Source organism: Martes martes, assembly GCF_963455335.1.
Source record: "Martes martes genome assembly, chromosome: 13".
Taxonomy (NCBI): Eukaryota; Metazoa; Chordata; class Mammalia; order Carnivora; family Mustelidae; genus Martes; species Martes martes.
This window is the reverse complement of record NC_137901.1, coordinates 45,779,766-45,801,028: the sequence shown is the minus strand read 5'-3', so window position 1 is coordinate 45,801,028 and position 21,263 is coordinate 45,779,766. Positions and strand designations below refer to the sequence as shown.

Sequence of the window (21,263 nt, the reverse complement as noted above, 5' to 3'; positions counted from 1 at the left end):
TGTATCTCTCACACAGCCTCCATTCATTTCTACTGGAACTCCAATTAGGCAATATAGGAGCATCTGGATTTCACCTCTATGTATCTTAACCATTTTTAATGCATATTTTAGAAGTCAGTTTGTCCCTCTGTTTTGATCTAGGTGATTCTCTGCACTCTTACAAACCACGAATTCTCTCTTCACTGGTCTCCAGTCTAGAGTTTATCCTATCTATGGAAACTTTTACTTGAATGACTATTTTTCATTCCTAATTTTAAACACAAGTGCTCTTGCTTTCTTTATACTTGAATTTACTTCATAATTTGTCACTCGTTTTAGTAGAAACCATACTTTCATTTATCTTTCTGAGCTTCTAGACATACTTATTTAAAGTCTTTGTCAGACTGGTCCATTTAATTAATTTTCTCTGGAGTAGAATCTTGGTATCATAACAGCTGGCATTTTTGTTTGTCTGTGGCTTTTATTTTGGAATCATTCACATATTTTGGAATCTTGGTTTGAAGTCCTTTGTAGTGAAAGATTTTTTTTTCTATACGCTCATTCTTCCATTGCTAATAGTTTTGCCATTGTTTCTACCAGCCTATCTCAGATTCCTAGACCAGGCTAGGTCTCATGAGGCATTTCCTGTATATCTGATGTGCTACAGGGATGTAGAGGACATTGCTAGTTGAATCACAGAGCCAGCAATAGCTAATTCAGTTTTAAGTCATAAAAGTGTATCTTTCTTCTTGCCCCTTTAACTCTCCAGCTAAAAAATTCTAATACCAGGTATGGATCAACAATAGAATTATTTTTCCCCCAGTCTCCTATTGTAAGCGATGAAGTTTCTTCCTTGCTTTGCTTGAAGTAGCAGGTTTAGTTTTGTCCCACAGAGATTAGATCTAATTACCACTTCTGGAGTAGAACCCAACAGAATCCTGGTTTCAGTCCTAACCACTTCTGAAATTTGGTTCCTGGATCTCAAAGATGGAGAATTGTTTTGAACCTGACTATGTCCATTTGGTTATCTATGTTTTATCTATGGTCATCATATGTTTAGAGCAGCAAAGCATGATGTTACAGAACCATTTCTCAAGGATGTCCCACAGTTCAGCCCCCTCTCTATCACCAGCCCCAAACGTAGGCAGTGGCCGTCAAAGAAGAGCCAGTCCCAGATTCAGTCAGGACCCTCTGAAACCAGGATGTTGTTTGCAGCATTAATTATGCTACAAAATAATCCACTCCCAACATATTCAGCAGCCTTAATAGGAAAACAACTTTAGAATCTTCTTTTTGCAATCAGTTGCTATTTTGTGACTTCATCATTTAGTTGTGTGACAAATGATTTAATGACCTTGAGTCTTAGTACCCTTCTCTGTAAATTAAAACCAATAAAACTTACATCTTAAGAGCTGATGTGAGAAGCAAGTGAGAACTATGCAAAAGTGCTTAGTACCACGCCTACCATGTTGCATGCCTGCATTAAACAGTAACTACCTTTATTACTCTTTACTTGACAGGTTATTATGGAGACGGAATGGAATACTATATAAACTGTCTGACACAACAAAGTTGCTTGTCAAAGATTAATTCTCACTCTTTTATGTGGACTTTGAAACCATATTAAAATTTCTTCAAGCTAGAATCGACTAATTTAAATTTTATGGCAATTAACATAAGGTTAAACAAATGTTTGTTAAATAAAGGTTTAAAAATTAATAGCATAAAGAATATCAGAAATTTGTGACAGGGTTAGGGGGTGGGGAGGAGGAAGACAGAGCACGTAAAAAGGTAGTTAGGAAAAACAAAATAAAACAAAACAAAACAAAACAAAAAACTCTTTTCAAGGGCTATAGCACTATCATTCCGAGAACGAATACATTAATTACAAGTGAGACATATATTTAAGATCAGCAGCACCTTTACTTGGCAGTATTTTGTTGGCAAGCAAATGAATATTATGTGTGAGCGAAAATAATAAACCTACAGCTTTCTACAAATACTCAGTAGTTCAGACATTTTACTAATTTAGTTTGGATAACTTCCAGGTAATTCTGAATTTGTGTGAAAATAAGTCAGAACAGAGAGGGGGGAAGAAAAGGTGAAAAGTAATGGGAGCTACTAATGAGGAAAAGTTCGCCTGAGTAATTCACTGAAAAACACCGGCGTGGATTTTCTGTAGTGTGCTCTCATGGTAGTTAAAAGAAGGACATTATTGTCTTACAGATGTGGTTAATGTCCTGAGATTAAAGACCACATAGCCCTTTGTGCTAAGGGCTCAGTAACCAAGAGATATTAAACATGATTCCTAAACTCAAGGAGTTACAATATAAATGGGGAGAGAACACACACAAATATTAAATGGTTACATAAGTATTCTGCCGAAATTACATGGCAAAGCAGTTCAAGACCAACTGCCCGTCAGTGCACGGCAAAGAGAAGATCGCTAAGACACCTCAGATGGGGACAGATGAACTTGGTCCACAAGGGTCAGGAAGAATTTCCTGGGAGAGGAAGGACTTTATCCGAGATCTGAAAATGGGAACATTTTCCCTGAAGTCAAAACTAAGTTACAAAGTGCCTGCTATGTGCCAGGCAAGTGTTCACACTCAAATGGGATATTTGGTGGAATGAGGAAGGCAATTCTGAACAGAAGCAGGGCAAAATAATATTGCTCTGGCCAACTGACTGGGCAGGAAAAAAGAGGAGAAAGACAAAAAAATAGAAGATTTTTGTTTTAAATGACTAAGTTGCAATTTTTTCTTTTAACTTTAGATAAACTCTGCATAGGCCCCTTGGAATTCAAAATGAAAACATACTTAGTTTTTACAAATAAATCCAAATCTCCATAAAGATACACATTTAAGCTACCATTAACTTTGAAATCGGGGGTAAAAAAGCCCAACCATTTTCCCCCCACTTTTCTTGGGTTCTTTTTGAATAGTAAATAAAATACCTTTGTAATTTATAATATCTTATTTTCAATAGTATCATCAATAGTCAAAAGCTAGAAAACAATTGAGATTTAAAAAAAAAAAATTCTGGCTATTACTCACTAAAAAACAAAACCCAGTGTCAAAAATGGAGTAATTACCATGAATCTGAGCCCAAGTTTTCCTCAGGGAGAGAGATGCTTTCTTAGCCTTATTCCTCTCCACTCCTCTGATTTCTCCTGATTCAGAATTTGGAGGCTCTTCCAAGAGACCTAGCTTATTTCCTCCACTACACAGATCACTGAGACCCTCTGGGCAAGAGATCTTCGTCTAGACGATCTCGTTAAATAGGATGTGTTCAGTTGCTGTTTATTCTATGCCATAGCAAATGTACGTCAGTCAATCTCCTTATAGTGTTGTCCATAAAATGGGCAGTCAGTACATTTCGGTTATTGACTATCCAATGGACAAGTGAGGCATCCCACACCCAGCCCCTTCATTCCTAAGCTGCTACCTACACCTTGACTATTTCTGCCTGAAAACTTCTCTACCCTCAACCCAGCACCAGAAATCAGTGAATTAGAAGAGACTGAATAACACAGACTAAATTGATGCTGTGGTAAAGGTTAAAAAAAAAAATCGCTGGAAGCTTGTGTTGAGTCTTTGAGTTCGGACAGGAATTTGCTTCTAGTTACCACTGGTTATAATATACTGTTAGTTCTTAGTTTGGAAGGATTTATGATTCATAGTAGATTCAGGTTAACTTCCTATATTGCCTGTTTGTGTACATTCATATCATCTAGAAAGCTAAGAAATTGGGAGTGGGAGAACAAGAGTTTAAACAATCAGTTTTTATAAACATAAATGAGAGGAGGAAAGGAAGGAGTCAAAATTTTTGCCTTATACCAAATTATAGTCTATTTTTCCCATCAATCATTCCAACCATATACTGATTTTTTCCACCATAAACATATGAAACCTCCCTTCGATCTCACTGTTGTCAGAAAGAGGAGGTGTGGTTGGTGGATATCAGGGATACCTAGCTGGAGAAATGAAAAAGTAGGAACATTAAGTAGAATCTTCCAACATCATCAAACCACCCTACGTCCGCAGCAATCCAATGCCGGAAGTTAGTAATATGATTTACAATCCTCCCCAAAACATGGAGGAAGTTTTGTGAGCGAGAAAAATATATTTTGGAATCCATTAAGAAACATTTTCTGAAGTGTGTAACTTCTGCCCCCAAGGGAAGGTTTGTTAATACTTAATGAGTACTCGTACCATTTATTAGAGACTCACCATACGTATCTAAAGGATAACATAGAGAAGAAATTTTATCTAATATTAAATCATAGAAGTTTCTTTTTGATTCTCTTAGAATTCATTACATGTTGTATCAGAATTATTTCAGTAAAACTGATTTATCTCCTCAAGGACTGTAAGCTCTCTCAGGGTAGGTGTAGGGCTCTGTCTTACCCGCCTTGTTTTCACCGCAATTTGTAACATCACTCTTTCCACACAATAAATTAATGTGTGAAGGAGTCATACTGGTTCATTGCACAATAAAAATCTTTGCTTCTTCCCTCGTCCCTTCAGATGAAGGCTCCTGTGGAGTCCTGCTTATTCTCCTTTGTTTATATTTTCCCGATCTATCCTTCTAGCTATTCTTCTGTCAAAAGAATACTGCATGTTCTGGCAGTTTTGTGTCTGTCTTATCTATACAATGTCTTTGTCTTGGTTTTGGGTCATTCCAGTTACCCTGTGTGTGCCCAAATTACCTTGTCCTCCATTACTCTTGTTTCCACTGGAGCACCCTACCTCGGGTCCTCCTTCTCAGCTCTTCGTCCTCTTCTCTTTTTTGGTTCTGCCTTTCACCCTGCTTTCATTTTGTGTTCTGCCTTCTCTCGTCCATCCCTTCCATTCCAACAGCTTCCCTACTGAGACATGTCAGACTACCTTTCTCATCTCCTTCAAATTGCTTCTAAAACCCCCACCTGCTCCAAAAAGCTTGTTAGCAATTACACCCACGCAACACTGCAGGTGTCTCGTTGTTTGTACTCTTTGGCACTAAATTTTTTTAAAATGGAGGTGTGTTTCCTTGACTTTTTCTTGACTTTTTTCCTTGACTGTTTCCTTGACCATTTTCTAAATCCTGCTGTGTGGCTACAACATATACAAATGTGAAAGTGGCCAAGTTCTTTGAGCCCCTTGTTTTAACTGAACTTATTAGGATATATAAACTCTTCCTCATTCATCATTCCAAAAAGCATCCTTTAAAATAAAAGAATAACATGTTCACATATTCTTCATATTTCCAAAGTACTAGTACAAGCTTAGACAGAGTAACAGTTCTAGAACTGAAAGGGACGCAGGAGACTATCGCAATTTCTTCATCCCAAAGAGATGAAGTATCCTTGTCTGGAATGCACAGAAAATGACCCACAGAGCAAGCATCAAACTCCGGAGGGCCATAAACACAGCCATCCTGTATGGGGCGGGGGGCACATTTACCAAAAGGAACCGCTAACTCTTGCCCAGTTGGCTCTCCATTGTGCTTCCAACTTGAGGCTCCTCTTAGCACTGGACCATGTCTCCACGGCTGGTCCTGGCCTTCTCTGTGGGTTCTCGCTTCCCAGTGTATTCTTTCAGCATGGAATTATATTCAAAACATCTATTCGCATTATATTCCAAGGCTTCCTGTCACTTAAGGACCAATGTCTTATTTCTCCTTCAGCTCCAGTACCCAGTGCACTGCCTGACAGGGGTTATTTGTGAAGGAGTGCATGAACTATACAGAAGTGAATTGATTTGGGCTTTTTATAAGTATACCCAAGAGTAAGTGTTTTCAGGGAAATTTATTGGGGGGAACCAGATTGTTGCCACGAAACATACCTACATTCTGCATCACACAACCACATAAGACCCTCCAGTCCCCCTTCAGATTATCCCAGAAAGATTAAACTATAGACTTCAAAAAGCTCTCTCTGCATAATCCTTGTTGATAATATATTTTACAAAGCTACAGACTTCCCATATAAAAAATGTCCAAGAATGTAACCTGAGAAAATATGGCGCCCTTTCTCAACAGGACTTCTGCTCCATGAGAACACCGCTCCACAATAAAGAATATGAGGGGGAAAGTGCTAGGAAAAGGATTATAATATCAAATCCGACATTTTTTAGAGGATCTGTGCAAGGCAAGCACTGTAATTTCTTTTTTAGACGTTCCTTAACAGTACGGGTGATAAATCAGTCATTATTTTAAAAGACATTTTAGAATTTTATTGTTGAATATCCTTACTAGACCATTGAGAATATTCCAATTCTAATCCTGCCAACTCCTCACCATCTTAATATGAATATGATTCACTATTTGAGGGTATATTTGATTTTTGGAGGTTTAATTCTTTGCCAAGAGAAACATGAAATAATACTTATCTGCTCGTCACTGTGGGCCCAGTGTCTATGCACAATGTGTGTCACAGGTCTGAAACTCAGTAACTGTAGAAGGAATGAATGCACTAGACACAAACTGATCCAAATTATATAGCATGCATGTTATGGAAGGTCTGTTTTCAAATTATTTAAATTTGGTATAACAAAATGTTATCAATCCAGACCCCCTCTTGGCGCTGATAGGATCTGTCTCCCACCAAACGATGTCAATTTTCCAATCCTAGTAGGTCTAGCCATTAAGCTTGAAGGGCTTCCTGTCAGCTACCTCATTTACCCATTTAGTCTTGCCTCCTGTCTACCCTTCCTCCTTGCTTTCTGTTCCACCCCTTACTTTTTTTTTTTTTTTTTTTTTTTTTTAAAGAATGATCCTTGTTAAATATGTGGTCCCTATTCAAAATTAAATTCTGTTATTTCTGGACATGTATTCATCAAGAAACTTTATTACAGTTCATTTTGCTTCCTTACTGCTATCCAAACTTATAAAGTACCCGAGATGATCCTTAGACTTAACTTAAAAGGGAAATGTTAACATCAGACTTTGTCAGGTTAGGGTTACCAGTAGCACTTTGATTTCTAAATCATGGCAGATCTGTGCTTTGAAACCTCCCTCAATCACTTACTTATTAGTGATTTTTAAATATAGCATTCTATTCTAAAAATAAGGGGTCATGCATCTAAATTACAAGTCCTATCCAAAAAACAAAAACAAAAACAAAAAACACCCCACAATATTTTCACCATTTTCCTTTCTGCAGAACGTAAATATATTTGATCCCTAGAGAACATTGCCGGTGGGTTTCAGGCAAGCAAATAATAGCTTTTTAAGATTAACTGCTTTTCACACTATTCACTTGCTTCTTGAGGTTAGGGGGAAATGTCTCATTTTGGGATTCACTTAGTATGCCTTTCATTTATAATTTTTACTTTTCTTATATATTATTTCCCCAATACTTTTTGTGTTCCTTTGTTCTCCATGATGTTTCAACCCAACAGCACTACTGAAAATCTTCCATTTCTTATCTACAATTGCTTCTTCTACCTATGAACTCATCTATTTACATGTTTTTGTTACCTTTTGTATTTATTGTCGCCTGACACGATCTCTGACCTCAAGCAAATAAAGTAATGTTTTTGTCTTTGTAGTTGTTACACTCTGTTTATTCTTTGGTTTTCACTGCTTCTAGGTTTGTTTTACTATCTGATTATGCTTTTCTATTTTCCCAACTTTGTGGAAGTGTGATGACTTATTTGGATTCATTTTGACCAAATAATCCATAGACTTAGTATTAGATGAAATGATCCTCAATTACAATAATAAGTTAATTGAAAACATTTCATATATATATTATATGAAGGTATGCATGCATGTATGGGATATGTGTAGACTTACTGGATAGTACAGAATTGATGTACCAAATGCAACATTTGCTGTGTGCTCCCTGTTTGCGAAGGGTTTTTGTACATACATATACCATTTGCTCTTCACAGTAACCCTATAAAGCAGGCAAAATCTGGATTATGCCCATGCTAGCAGTGAAGGAACGGAAGCTTAGGAAGGACTGGTTAGATGACACAGAAAGTTCTATCAACTGTTATTTGCATTCCTTTTTTTTTTTTTTAAGCACAATATTTTCTTTTCCTATGTTATGTGGCCTAAGTTTAAACTCCCTACACCTAGAGTGGCAATCTCTGAATAACAAAAAACTTTCAGACTCAGCTGAAGACCGACTTGTGTCATACAATGTTTGATTCAACAAAATAAATCATTCTTACAGGATCTCACCTGCCATTCAATCTCTGTACGATACGAACTACATACAATGTCACATATTTATGAGGAGTCTAATGTCCTATTTATGTGCGGTTGGAAGAAACTGTATCACCATTTAGTTCTCAGAGAAATGTCCCCTTCTTTGTTTCTGTTTAATCACCAGGTTTCAAACATTTACGAATGTTTATTAGGAACCTCTCCTGTGTAAGGAACTCTCGGGAGAAACATGGAGGATACCCAGCCAAGCCCTGCCTCCACCCTCTCCAGCTCCCTGAGCTCCTGCCATGCTGGCCCCTTGCTATTCCTTCAGCCAGCCAGGAACACTGCTGCCTCGGGACTTTTGCTTTGGAAATTCGTCCAATCTGTTTGCTCTTCGCAAAGATATCAGCAAAGCTAATTCTGCCTCATTATTTGCTACCTCTTCTGAATGACTTTAGTGGTTCTTCTATTACGGCGCATATTCCATTCTAATTTATAATATAGTTATTGTTATATATTAATCTTTCCCTAGTAAACTATACACCCTCAGGGGACCATACTGGGGAGAAAGAGGTGTATTCAAAAGCCCTTACTTATGGGTGCCTGGGCGGCTCAGTGGGTTAAGCCTCTGCCTTTGGCTCAAGTCCTGATCCCAGGGTCCTGGGATTGAGCCCCGCATCGGGCTCTCTGCTCAGCGGGGAGCCTGCTTCCCCCTCTCTCTCTGCCTCTCTGCCTACTTGTGATCTCTCTCTCTCTGTCAAATAAATAAATAAAATCTTGAAAAAAAAAAAAGTCCATACTTGTATAATGAGCATCCTCTTTACAAACCTGATAGCCTAATGTCTTGTACATAGCAGGAAATTAATAAACTTGTTATTTTAAGTTGAAGTGCCCAATGAGGAATAAAAAGTTAATGCCATAGGCTAATGTTCCCCAAAGTGTGAGATATGTACCACCTTAACTGGAAAGTATGGATACTGTTCTTTCTGATTACACAAAGGAAATACGTCTCACTGTGATGCTAATATGTCTTTAATACCTCTACAATACTTATAAATCTTCTGGTAACAACAAAAGAACACTTTTCAGGCTCTTAGCTTTTTGTAGGTACAAGTGCATAGCTAGAATTTTTAAAACATTATTTGGTATTAATCATATTAGTATGTTATCTTTTATTTAAAGTGATACTGATTTATACTTATGGTTCTGATTAGTTTTGATTTTTATGTTAAATATTAAATGCCTACAAATAGAATTTATACCATAAATAATAAAGAGTAATGATTAAACAAACACCTGTGTGTCCAACTTAGCTTCCTGTGTTCTTTCCAGACAACCCATTACTCTCTGTCTGAATTTGCATTTCCCATATTATTAGTAAGGATAAATATTTTCACATGTTTACTGAGCCTTCATGTTTTCCATTTGTGAAATGCCATTTCGTGTTAGTTTCCCATATTCTTATTTGTTGGTTTGCGTTTCCTTATTGATTTGTGGCCATTTTCTACATATTTAGGAAACTAATAGTTTTCTCAGCCATGTGTTATAAATGTTTTATCATCTCATAGCTTTCATTTTTGCTCATTCTATAGTAACATTTAGTAAACAACTTATTATTTTTAAGGTAGATGAGCATATCATTTGCGATATTTTATTTGTGATTTATATTGTCTCGGCACTATTTGAGATATCATTCCCAACCTACAGTCATAAGAATATTCTTCATATTTTTTTTCCGAAATGATTTACAGTTATGTTTTTCACACATTTTTACACATGTGAGTATTCTTTTTGTTTTTTCCATATAGATAATAAATTGAATACTCCATCCATTCCCTCACTTATGTGCAAAGATGGCTATAATCTATGTTGAGTTTTCATGTGTCTAGTATCTCTTGGAGAACCTCTATTTTGTTCTGTGGACTAATCCCACATCATCCAAATTGCTGCAGATTCATTATAAATCGCATGCACAGTAGGACAAATCCTTCTCTGCTTGTTCTTTTTCTTCAGGAGAATCTTTTTTTTTTTTTTAATTTATTTATTTGACAGAGATCACAAGTAGGCAGAGAGGCAGGCAGAGAGAGAGGGGGAAGCAGGCTCCCTGCTGAGCAGAGAGCCCGATGCGGGGATCGATCCCAGGATCCGGAGATCATGACCTGAGCCGAAGGCAGAGGCTTAACCCACTGAGCCACCCAGGCGCACCCCCCTTTTTAAAAATTTATTTGATAAGAGAATCTTTATATTCTTCACCTTTCATTCTTTCATATACCTTTTTGAACCCGCTTGTCCAGTTCCAGAAAGTAAGAACATAAAAAAGTATATTTTAAAACCTGTTGAAGTTTCCATTGGAGTAGCTATAATTTATAGATTAAATTAGGGATATTTGATAACTTTACAGTATTGAGTCTTCTTGTCCATGAGAGAGTTATGCATGATCATTATTTAAGTCTTTAAAAATATCTCCCAATAATGTTTTACCGTTTTTCTCCATAAACATCTTGAACATCTTACAAGATTTATTTCTAAGTAAACCAATTTTTGTGTCTATTATAAATGGAATGATTTTACAACTTTTTTTTTCCACTTTTTTGCTGGTGAATAAAAATCTAATTGACCTATAGGAGTTGATTTGGTATCTAGCAAATTTACTAAAGTTTCATTCATTATAATAATTTGTCTTTAGATTCTTTCAATATTGTTTTATATACAAATAAGACCTCCAAATGACAGTTTGATTTGCTTCTTTTCAGTTTTAGTGCTCCCTCCTTTTTTATACTTAAATTCATTTTTATTTTATGTTACATTGTTGGCTAGGTCAATGAACAGGCCTTATTAGTTATTTTATTATGAACTAATAATTGCATTGAAACTTCTCCACTAATTATTATTATTGCCAAATTATTATTTTGCTTGCCAAAAATAATATTTCAAATATTCTTTATTAGGGTAAGAAAATCCCTGCCTGTTCCAAGTGTTCTTTTTAATCATGAAAATATGTTGAATTTAGATTTTTCTGCAACTCTTGAGATAAACATATAATTTTTCTCTTTTAAACTGCCAATGTGGTGAATTCAATCACTTTATTTGTTGAGATTGACCCACCTTGCATTCTTGTGGTAAACCCATTTTAATATAATATAAACTCTTTTAACATAGTGGACTTAGTTTGTTAATATGTTCTTTTTTTTACATTTTTTAATGTAAAGTCACCTAAATTTTTCTTTTACTATCTTTGTCTGGTTTTAATATGGAGATTATACTGGGCTTATTAAATGGAGTGACCCTTCTTTTTGTATTTTCTGGCACAGGTATGGAATTATGTGTATGTTCTGGTATTTTCTTTGTGGGGAGGTTTTCAACAACTTATTAAACTCTTTAATGTTTATGGAATTTTCTACTTCTCTCTTTTTTATCTTGAGCCAGCTTTGGTGACATACTATTCTAAGATCATTTCCATATAATCCCATTTATCCAGCTATTAGTACAACATTATTCATAATATTTTCTTATTTTTTTTTATCTTGTGCATTTTGGATTTTCTTAAAGTAAAATTTGAAGTTAAGAAATAGCATATATATACTAAACTATAATCTTAAAGGTATTGCTTAATGAAATTTTACATATGTATGTAACAGTGTAATCACCACATAGATCAAGATATGGAACATTTCTAGCACCCAGAAGAATCCCTTTTGCCCCTTCCAACTCCATGCCATCCCATTCTGACCTTGATCACCACTGATTAGTGTTGCCTATTGTTACATTTCATAGTAACGGAGTCATGTACTAGCAGGTACTTGGTTCCTTTTTTTCAACATTGTGTATATGAGTTCCCGAGATTTGTTATTTAACAGTAGTTCATTCCCTTTTATTGCTGTGTAGTATTCCATTGTGTGAACAGAATGAGTTCACACCATTATATGAATGAATTTATTCATTTTATTTGACAGACATTTTGACTGACTCTAGCTTGAAGCTTATATGTAAAATCCACTATAAATATTCCTGTTCATAACGCATGGTAAACATCTGCACTCGCATCTCTTAGATGTAGACCTTGGAGCAGAATTTGTGGCTTATAGAGTCGGCCTGTATTCAACTTTAGTATATACTGCCCAGCAGTATTTTTAAAGCATTTGCACAGTTATACTGCCCCTAGTAAAGTAAGAGAGTCCCAACTGCTCTCCATTCTTGGAAAATAAAGATTTTTGCATTCATTTTTATTTCAGTCATTGTGGAAGGTGTAGTGGCTCTCCTAGTATCTTTTAAAATTGCATATATGATGTTATGGCTCCCCTTTCATTATTAATATTATTTATTGTTATTCTTTAACTTGATTAATTTCATCAGAAGTTTATCAATTTTGTTAGTCTTGTCATAAAAGTGGTTTTTTACTTTGTTGGCTTCCTTGTTGCCAGTTTTCCATTTCATTATCTTTGCACTTTGCATTATCTTCTTCTCTCCTATTTTTTCATGAGCTTGTTTTGTTGTTCTGTTTCTAGTGTCTGGAGCTGGATGTTTAGCTTACAGATATCATGCCTTTTTAAATTTTCTAACATGTATTTTTTTCTAATATGTATTCTTATGGTATAACAATGTTTTCCTCTAAGAGTTGCTTTGTTTTTACCTCGCAGGGTTTTTAATATAGCTTTTTTTCAGTTCTAAGTACTTTTAATTTCTCTTTTTATGCCCCCTTTGTTCCACATGTGGCTTTAATTTTTAATTTATGGAGGTTTTTTTTTTTTTTAAATAACTTTTTCATGTATCATGGATTTGTATTGTGGCCAGAGAATTTGATTTGTGTGAACCTGGATTTCTAAATTGGTTGGAACTTCCTTCATGATAGGCAGGGTGTGAAGGAGAGCACCGGGCGTACAACGACGGGCGTGGGCCTAGACAGAGGCTGCAAGAGATGCAAATGGCAGAGAAAACACAGCAGCTTGAGAGTGATCGACCCAAAAGGTTAGAAGAACAGAGAAGACACAGGAAATAAAAACAGCATTTCAGGCAAGAAGGATTAGGAGAAAGATGGAACACCGTCAAAAACTGGAGGGCCAAAGAAATTACGATTTGATTTGGTCAAAGGGCTAGCAGAATGCATAACTGATGATGTCAGACAGGTAGCTAAAAATCCAAGACAGAGCCTCAGAAGAAGGTCGACATCTGAAATGTGATATTTTAGTCATCTGCATGGGGTACTAATGAATAGGAAATAAGTAATAGGAAATGAGGGTGAGGGGACGAGAAGGGTAGATTAAGAATAGAACCTACTGGGAAAAATATGGAAAGGTGAAAACAGAAAGTATAAATAAGGACCTGGCTAGTTAGTCTTTGTTAAAAGTTAAAAGTGTTTGGCAATTTTGGGGGCATTTTCTAGGAAGACAAAGTACATCTAATAGAAAATTGCATCTATATTATGCAGTGAGTAGGGCAAAACTGTAATTAGAGAGCCAGAACGTAGCTCCTGATTTTCTTTCATTATTCAAAATCATCTTGAATATTTACTAATTTCTACCTCAACACCATTTAAGCCAAAATGTAAAATGCTTCGCCTCAATAGAATCCTGCCACTATGTAGCATGACTCCACACTCTTTTGGCTTAGTCCTCAAAGAACAAATAGTATGTGCAATTCAAGATTCACGGCTATATACAAAAACATTCCTATTTCTGAATTTCATATGTTCTAAGAAGGCATTGGAACCCTATGAAAGGCATCAGCAAAAAAACTGAGAACTAGAAATAAGTACAGAAAATGTGGGGATGGTAGTGGCAGCAAGTTTAATGTGTGGGTCAATGGTCAATGCCAGGTAAACATGGGACTAGGGATAGAGAGTGGGTATGAGGCAGGTGCTTCCATGTTCCACACCCTCATATTTATGCCAGGGATCATTAACTCCCTGTACCAGTACACTGTAGCTGCCAAACAAATATTGAACACAACAATAATAAATCGGAAAGCAGACTGAACTTGGCAAAGCAACTCACTCTATTTCAAGAACATCTTGAATCTTACACATTTGTTTGGTCATGTAAATTTTCTACTTAATTTTAAAATATCATTTATCCAGAAGGAGCTTGCCTAATTTTTGCTCTAGGCAAAATTTAGTATCAGCAATTTGAAATATAGAAACTTAAAATCCATCCTTGTATGGAAATTTTTATTACATAAAACAGAACTGTGGAACTTGAGTGGGTTCTGAATTACCATCATGTACATATTACCATTTCAGTATACGAACCATAAAGAAAGAATATTGACTTCCAGACATTTAAAACAGATCTTGACATTGAAGGTGATTTTGAACTTTTAGAAACTTCTGGCCTTTCAGTTTATTTTAATATTTTTAGATCAAACCTGACTTTAAAGCATGTCAGCACTTTGGGGTAAAGTTATCTATATATTTATGTATTAGTTACTGGATATATGGGGCGCCTGGGTGGCTCAGTGGGTTAAAGCCTCTGCCTTCTGCTCAGGTCATGATCTCAGGGTCCTGGGATCGAGCCCCGCATCAGGCTCTCTGCTCAGCAGGGAGCCTGCTTCTCCCTCTCTCTCTGCCTGCCTCTCTGCCTACTTGTGATCTCTGTCAAATAAATAAATAAAATCTTAAAAAAAAATTAGTTACTGGATATACATGCATGCACATGCAGAAATGGAGTATATGCTATTTTTGTCACTTCAAAGTACTTACACAATGTTCATTTATTCAACTGACATTGACTGAGACCTATGACAAGCAAGTTGGGTATTCAGAGGTGAGAAAGAGGAAGAAGAAAATAAACAAGTAAAAAATTATAATTTTAAAAGGAGATCTTAAGGAGGAGACTAACTTTGGTAAGACTTTGGGGGGAAGCCCATCTGAGCAACATGGGAAGTCTCTGAAGAATGTTATGTGACTCCATGTAATTTACATGTCTGCAGGACAATGCAGCATGAAGAATGGATTGGAAGCAGGCAGACGTTGGAGAGGGATCCATTACGAAACCAGTGCAGTATCCAGGTGAGTAGTGAGGCCCAGACCATGTTGGTGGCTTTGGAGATGGAAAGACATGGATGGGATGACTTGTTAAAGGCAGAATCAAGAGACCCAGTACTTATTAACAGATTAGATGTGGGGAATGAGGAAAAGGGAGGAATCAGGAATGATTCCCTGGTTTCTTGCTTGAATCATTGGCTGTAAGGTGGTTCCCTTTACTCAAATGATGGAAGTCTGGAAAAAGAGTAAGTTTCAGGAGAGACAATCAAGAGTTGAGACTGTACTCGTTACACTTCCAATATATAAAAGAGACGGAGATGGAAACATCAAGCCATCAGCACACAGGAATCCAGAACTAAGCGGAGGTCTAGGCAATGAATAGAAATTTGGGGATTCTTAGCATGGAGATAGTTATAGCCACATGAAGAGATGAGAGGCCTACTGAGAGAGTAGACAGAGAAAAAGAGGGCCAGGGATGAGCCTCAAAGTATCTCTGCCCTTTTAGAATAGGGACGGGAGGAGAAACCTCCAAACATAGAAGTAGGAGGAAAACTACAGAGCAAATGTCTTGAAGTCAGAGGTGCACATTGAGGGAAGAGCCATCTACTCTGCCCCGTGCCATAGGCATGATACGGACAGGAAGGCTTTCTTTGGAACCTGGAGACCAGGTGGGACCAACTGGACAACTTCTCTGGGAAATCTGGTCATGAAGTGGAGTAGGATGGTAACAGTGGACTGACACATCATCAGTGACGATGGAACATTTTAAGACCAAATGGGGTAAGGAAGTGTGGACAGTGATACTGTAGGTAACACACTCTGAGCAAGAACACACATTTATCCAATACCTTCTAGGTTTCCGTCACTGTAGCAGGTGGCTCCTGCATGAGGAAAAAAAAAAAAAAAAAGGCAAGGTGGCCAGCTGTCCTGCCATACTGCCATGAATGGAGAAAGGCTCTGGGTGAGCCACCAGCCGGACATAGCTCCACGACCCCCATCCACAGACGTATGTGCCTACTGTGGACCTGGCACTGTCATGGATATTAGAAACATGAGATTGAGTAAATTCTTGCCCGAGGAATTCATAGGAAGACAAAGATAAAGAGGTAATTACAAAACAATGTGACAACTTTAATATATTTGTGACATATTGTATACACGGAGCATTCAGGGGGAGGAGAGGTGTTTGTGGTGGGAAGTCAGAGTCATAGAAGGACTTCTCGATCTCTACATAGAGGGTAAGTTGGACAGCCTCATGGAAGGTGGAGGGCAGTCAGGAGGAGGGAGATTGTTGGGTAGAAGAGACAGGGCAGTCTTAATGAGGCACAGAGGCAGTGTGTCCACCTGCAGGTTAATTAAAGTATTTTCAACTACGGAATAAGGTGAAAGGTAAGAAAAGGAAGGGAAAATTTGTCAGGGGCCAGAACCTGAGCGTCATTTTATTTCACAATAAAAGGATATTATACTATCCTATAAGGATGGAAGTACAGAGCACTTAAAATGTTTCGAATAGGGAGGGACATGCTATTCAGATTTGTGTTTTAGATAGATTGTTCTGGCAGCTTTGTGGAGATGGATTTGAAAATGATAAGACTAAAGTCCAAGGGAACAATTAGGAGGCTGCTTCAGTCGTTTAGTGAAAGATGATCAGAGATTGAATTACAAATGTGGTAAGAGGATGGAGAAGAGGGGATTGATTTAAGAAATATATATGAGCTGAAACAGAGATCACTTGATGGCCAACTGGATGTGGAGAAAAGGGAGACAAGAAAATCGGGGGCTCCACAAGTGACACAGGAAATATGAGAAAAGAAGCAGGTTCAGGGAAAGGATGATGAGTTCAGTTTTGGTCCCACTGAGTTTCAAGTGTATAGAAACACATGAGTGACTATCTCTAGCAGGCAACTGTGTGTGTGGGTCTGAATATCAGTGCAAAGGTGTAAGTCACAGATACACTTTTTAAAATCCGTTCCATCGAGAGCTAATTCACATATGAAAATTCACTAATTTTACACCTGGTGGGTATTAACAAATGCATACAGTCATGTAGCCACCGCACAATCAAGATATGGAATATTTCCATCAGCCCCCCCGAAAGTTCCCTCCTGCATTTGGGAGATATCATTTGGAGAGTCGTCCATAAAATGTGGTAGCGGGAGCCATGGGAGTGGATGAGGCCACATGGAGGGGGTATGCAGAATGAGAGTAGCCACAGGGCACAAACTTGTAGGAGCAGACAGAGGAAGTAGGCTACACATCACTCTATGAAGGCAACCAGGAGGGAAAAGGGACGCTTGATAAAGAGGAAACATCCAACAGGGAGAAGTAGAAGAGTGAGTAAACAAGGATAAGTTCTCTTTAAGGAAAAAACAAACAAACAAACAAAAAAACAAAAACAGCATTGTGTTGGTCAGTTATCAACAGAGACCTTAAAGAAGTCATCTGCCGTAAAGTGATGGAAACAGATGATCCCTTGCAGTGGGTGGAGGAAGGGAATGACCACGGAAAGTAAGACAGCAATACAGAAAGGATTTTATGAAAAGAATACGGATGAGACAGCAGCCAGAGGAAAGTCCAGTGGATTTACGAAAAGAGAATCTTGAGTCTGGAGTTAGAAAGCCAGCTGCCCAGAGCTCCTTGCCTACCACTTCCTAGCTGTGTCACCTTAGATCTCAATTTATCTGGGCCTGTTTTGCTGCCTGTAAAAGAAGGCAGCTGGATCAGACGGTCTCCAGAGTCCCTTCTGGTTCTGATTCTGCGGCTCTGCATAGCCAGCAACACAGACCCAGATGGAAACCCTTGCAAGAGCAATTTCAGCAGACTGGCGGGGATGGCATGAGCTGAAATGTGAGTAAATGACCCCTTGAAGAAACCCGGCGATCAGACATCCTGGAGAAATGGAAGCAGAAGGACACATGCTTCTAATGTCATCGTAAGAAAACATATTAAGGTCCAAATGGGGCAGAACCTGACCAGGCTGGGCCAGTGTCAATGAACTCCAGAAGAAGAACTAACATTTATTCAACACACAGTAAATGTCAGTTAACTCTGCAAGGTGTTTCGTGTATGGAAAAATCTGGATGGCCAGAGTTCTTCTTGTGTTAGTTTATCTCCCCCGTTTACAGAATTGTCGTAGGTAACGGTGGTCAGGCATAAATGTATATCATCCACGATCTCTGAGAGCCAAAGGGAAATGAATAGGTTCCCCCAAATATTTTATTCAAAACAAAGACTCCATAGCAAATTTAGATGGAAAATTGTAGGATTTTGGCACAAAGAAAACACGTTCACAAATTCAGAAAACATTATGCAGAAGAATACAGATCTTTTGTCTTCAATCCCAAATTTCTCTGTTCCATGACAGCTACCTACTCTTATGCTTCCATAAGCGTCCTGTGCCTTGTCTTTCATCCATTTCTTGGATCGCATGCATTTATCCAGTACTTAGCCTTCCCTAGATTATATCTAAATCCCTTTTAACTAGGTAATCTAGTCTCGACCAAAAAACATTCTTTTCAGTCTTTGAAATATTCATTCCAGTGTCTACCAATACCCTTATGTGATCACAAGTCATAGCCCAGAAAAAAATCTAATCTTGTTCTTGACAATATCTGTGTATCCAGGTTTTATGATGCCCCGTGGTCTTCTTTTCTCTTCTGAAGTCTCAATCCTCAGCAAGAAGAGATGAAAATACCACCTACAGCACTAAGCCCTTCATTCCTGCCTAGGACACTGAAGTCAGGAGACATACATGCCACACTTCTTTTTGTGATAAAATTTATTCCTGCACGCCACACCTGTCTTTGGGCAAAGACTTACGTAATAACTTCTCTTTTTCCTACGTGGTAAAAAATTCACACAATACACAGGAGAAGTCACAGAAGCTTAACTTGACTAACAAAGAATGTAAGCAAATTGATTTTTATTATAGGTCTTTTTCTTGCTAATGCGTTATTTGAGGCTCCTTTTTGTAAAATTCCACATGTGTTTAGATTAATTTTCTATGTCAAGTCCAAATGATATGGCCTACTGTACATTTTTAAGTGCAGAGGCTACCAGAAAGGAAGTGAGCACATGAAATTTTATGATCTAAATAGTGTAATGAAGAAAAAATGACAATGATGAAAATGTCAAATTAGCACAAAGGAAAAATGCGCAACTGAATCCTAGTATCTGGTCAGGTAAGGACATTGCTACACGCTCCTAATAATCAGGCTTAAGAAGGAGGGCACCTTACCCTTCTGCTTAACGAGTCGCTTTTAAGCCTTGGTATGTAGGTGTTTAAAAAACACTATTGTAAAATATACAATTAGGGGTGCCTGGACAGCTCAGTCGGTCTGACTCTTGATTTCGGCTCAGGTCATGATCTCTCAGGGTCGTGGGACGGAGCCCAGAGTCAGGCTCCCGGATTCAGTTCAGGGTCTGCTTGAGATTCTCCCTCCCTGCATCTCCCACTCTCAAATAATAAATGAAAAAATAAAATCTTAAAAAAAAGAATTACAATTAAGAAGTACTTTTAAAAATATCTTCTACATTATTCTATTTAAGGGCAGGATATTGTTAAACTTAATCATGAAGATTTTAGGTATAATTAAAAACTTGACCACCCCTTAATGATAAGTTCTCTAAGCAAGTAACTCTAACCAAATTAATATGTAAAGATTATTCATATGTTCTTCTCCATTTAAAAAATAAATCTCACCTCAAGTGGTATAGTAATATATAGCAATTTAGGAACATCAGAAAACATAAACCAAGAATAGAGAAGAAAAAACAGGCACAGTGCCTTTCTATAATCTACTAAGAAATGAGAGACTGATTTTGCTTGATTTTAAACGAACACACCACCACAATCACACACACACACACACACACACACACACACACACACGAATGCAGTCATTTCAAATCAATTTTATGCACCATTTAAATTAAACATGAATATACAAACTCCCCTCTATATGTTAAGCATAGCAAAATAAGAAAGGGGAGAGGAGTAATTTTCTGCATAAATGTTTTTCTAAAATTCCTGTTCACAAGCATTTTAAAAATAAGACATTTTGGGGACAACTGGGTAAATTTGAATATGGGCATCTTATAGATGACATTACAGATCTATTTGATTTCTTTTTTTTTATCTACTTGATTTCTTTAACTGATTTAGTTAATTGCCTTAGTTAATATTATGATTAAATGGGAAAATGTCCCCCTTCTTAGGAAAACCATGATGTCTGAAACTTACTTTCATGTAGTTCAGATTAATAAAAAGGTTGCAGAGAGAGAGAGAGAGGGAAAAAAATGTGACAAAATGTTCATATCTGGTAAATCTGCGATATGGATACACAAACACACGTTCACAGTGTTATTCCCTTAGCTTTTCTATAGGTTGAAACATGTTTGCAAGAAAAAGTTGGAAAAAAATAATTCATTTCATCTGATTAGAACGACCAAAAGACACTACTTGATCCAACACACGAGCCAGGAGCCATTATCAAAACTATGCTCTTCCAGCTGTCCTCATCACTTTGAAAGGACTTCACTTATTTAAATGAGAGAAAGGTGCAGATTTACTTGGAAGGAGAGAAAGGAAAGCAGCTTCAAAGTTTGGGAGCTTGCCTGTCACGCAGATGCCACATTTCAGGAGGACAGGCTCTGTGTCAGTCTTCCCGGCTCTCCCCTACCAGCTGACTGATGGCTATCTGCAGGGACGTGCAGGGGGGCCTCCAAGAGGGTGTGAGTGCAGAAACAAGATAAGGAAAATGCAGTGACCCCAAACTGAAGGGAGATGGATCTCCCTGGGGTTTTCATTTGGATGGATCTCCAGATAGGGGCAGGTAGGGAAGTGGAAAGAACTCTTAGAAACTAGGTGATAAAGCATAAAGAAATTATAATAAAATGAGCCATCCTCTGCTCAGCTTCAAGGACTGGTGACTTATAAAACTATTTCATTGTAAATGAACTTATTTTTCATACTCATTATGGCAAAGAAGGCATGAAACCACTCTTACACTAAGGGAAAAAAAAAATCCACTTTCATTTTGAAACCCAAGCCCAGAGAGTGAAGACTCGGGGACATTTAAGGGGACGCCTTGAAAAGGAATATTGAGCATGTGGCGCTTGATAAATGTAGGGGCTTTAAAAAAATCCTGTTGTGCGAAAATATTTT

General features: G+C 37.5%; 1 protein-coding gene across 1 annotated transcript in view; it reads right to left on the bottom strand.

Moving 5' to 3' along the window:
• The window catches only part of ZNF521 (zinc finger protein 521), a 275,165-nt gene that overhangs the window by 135,270 nt on the left and 118,632 nt on the right, over nucleotides 1-21,263 (bottom strand). The gene's annotated exons all lie outside the window — the stretch shown is intronic.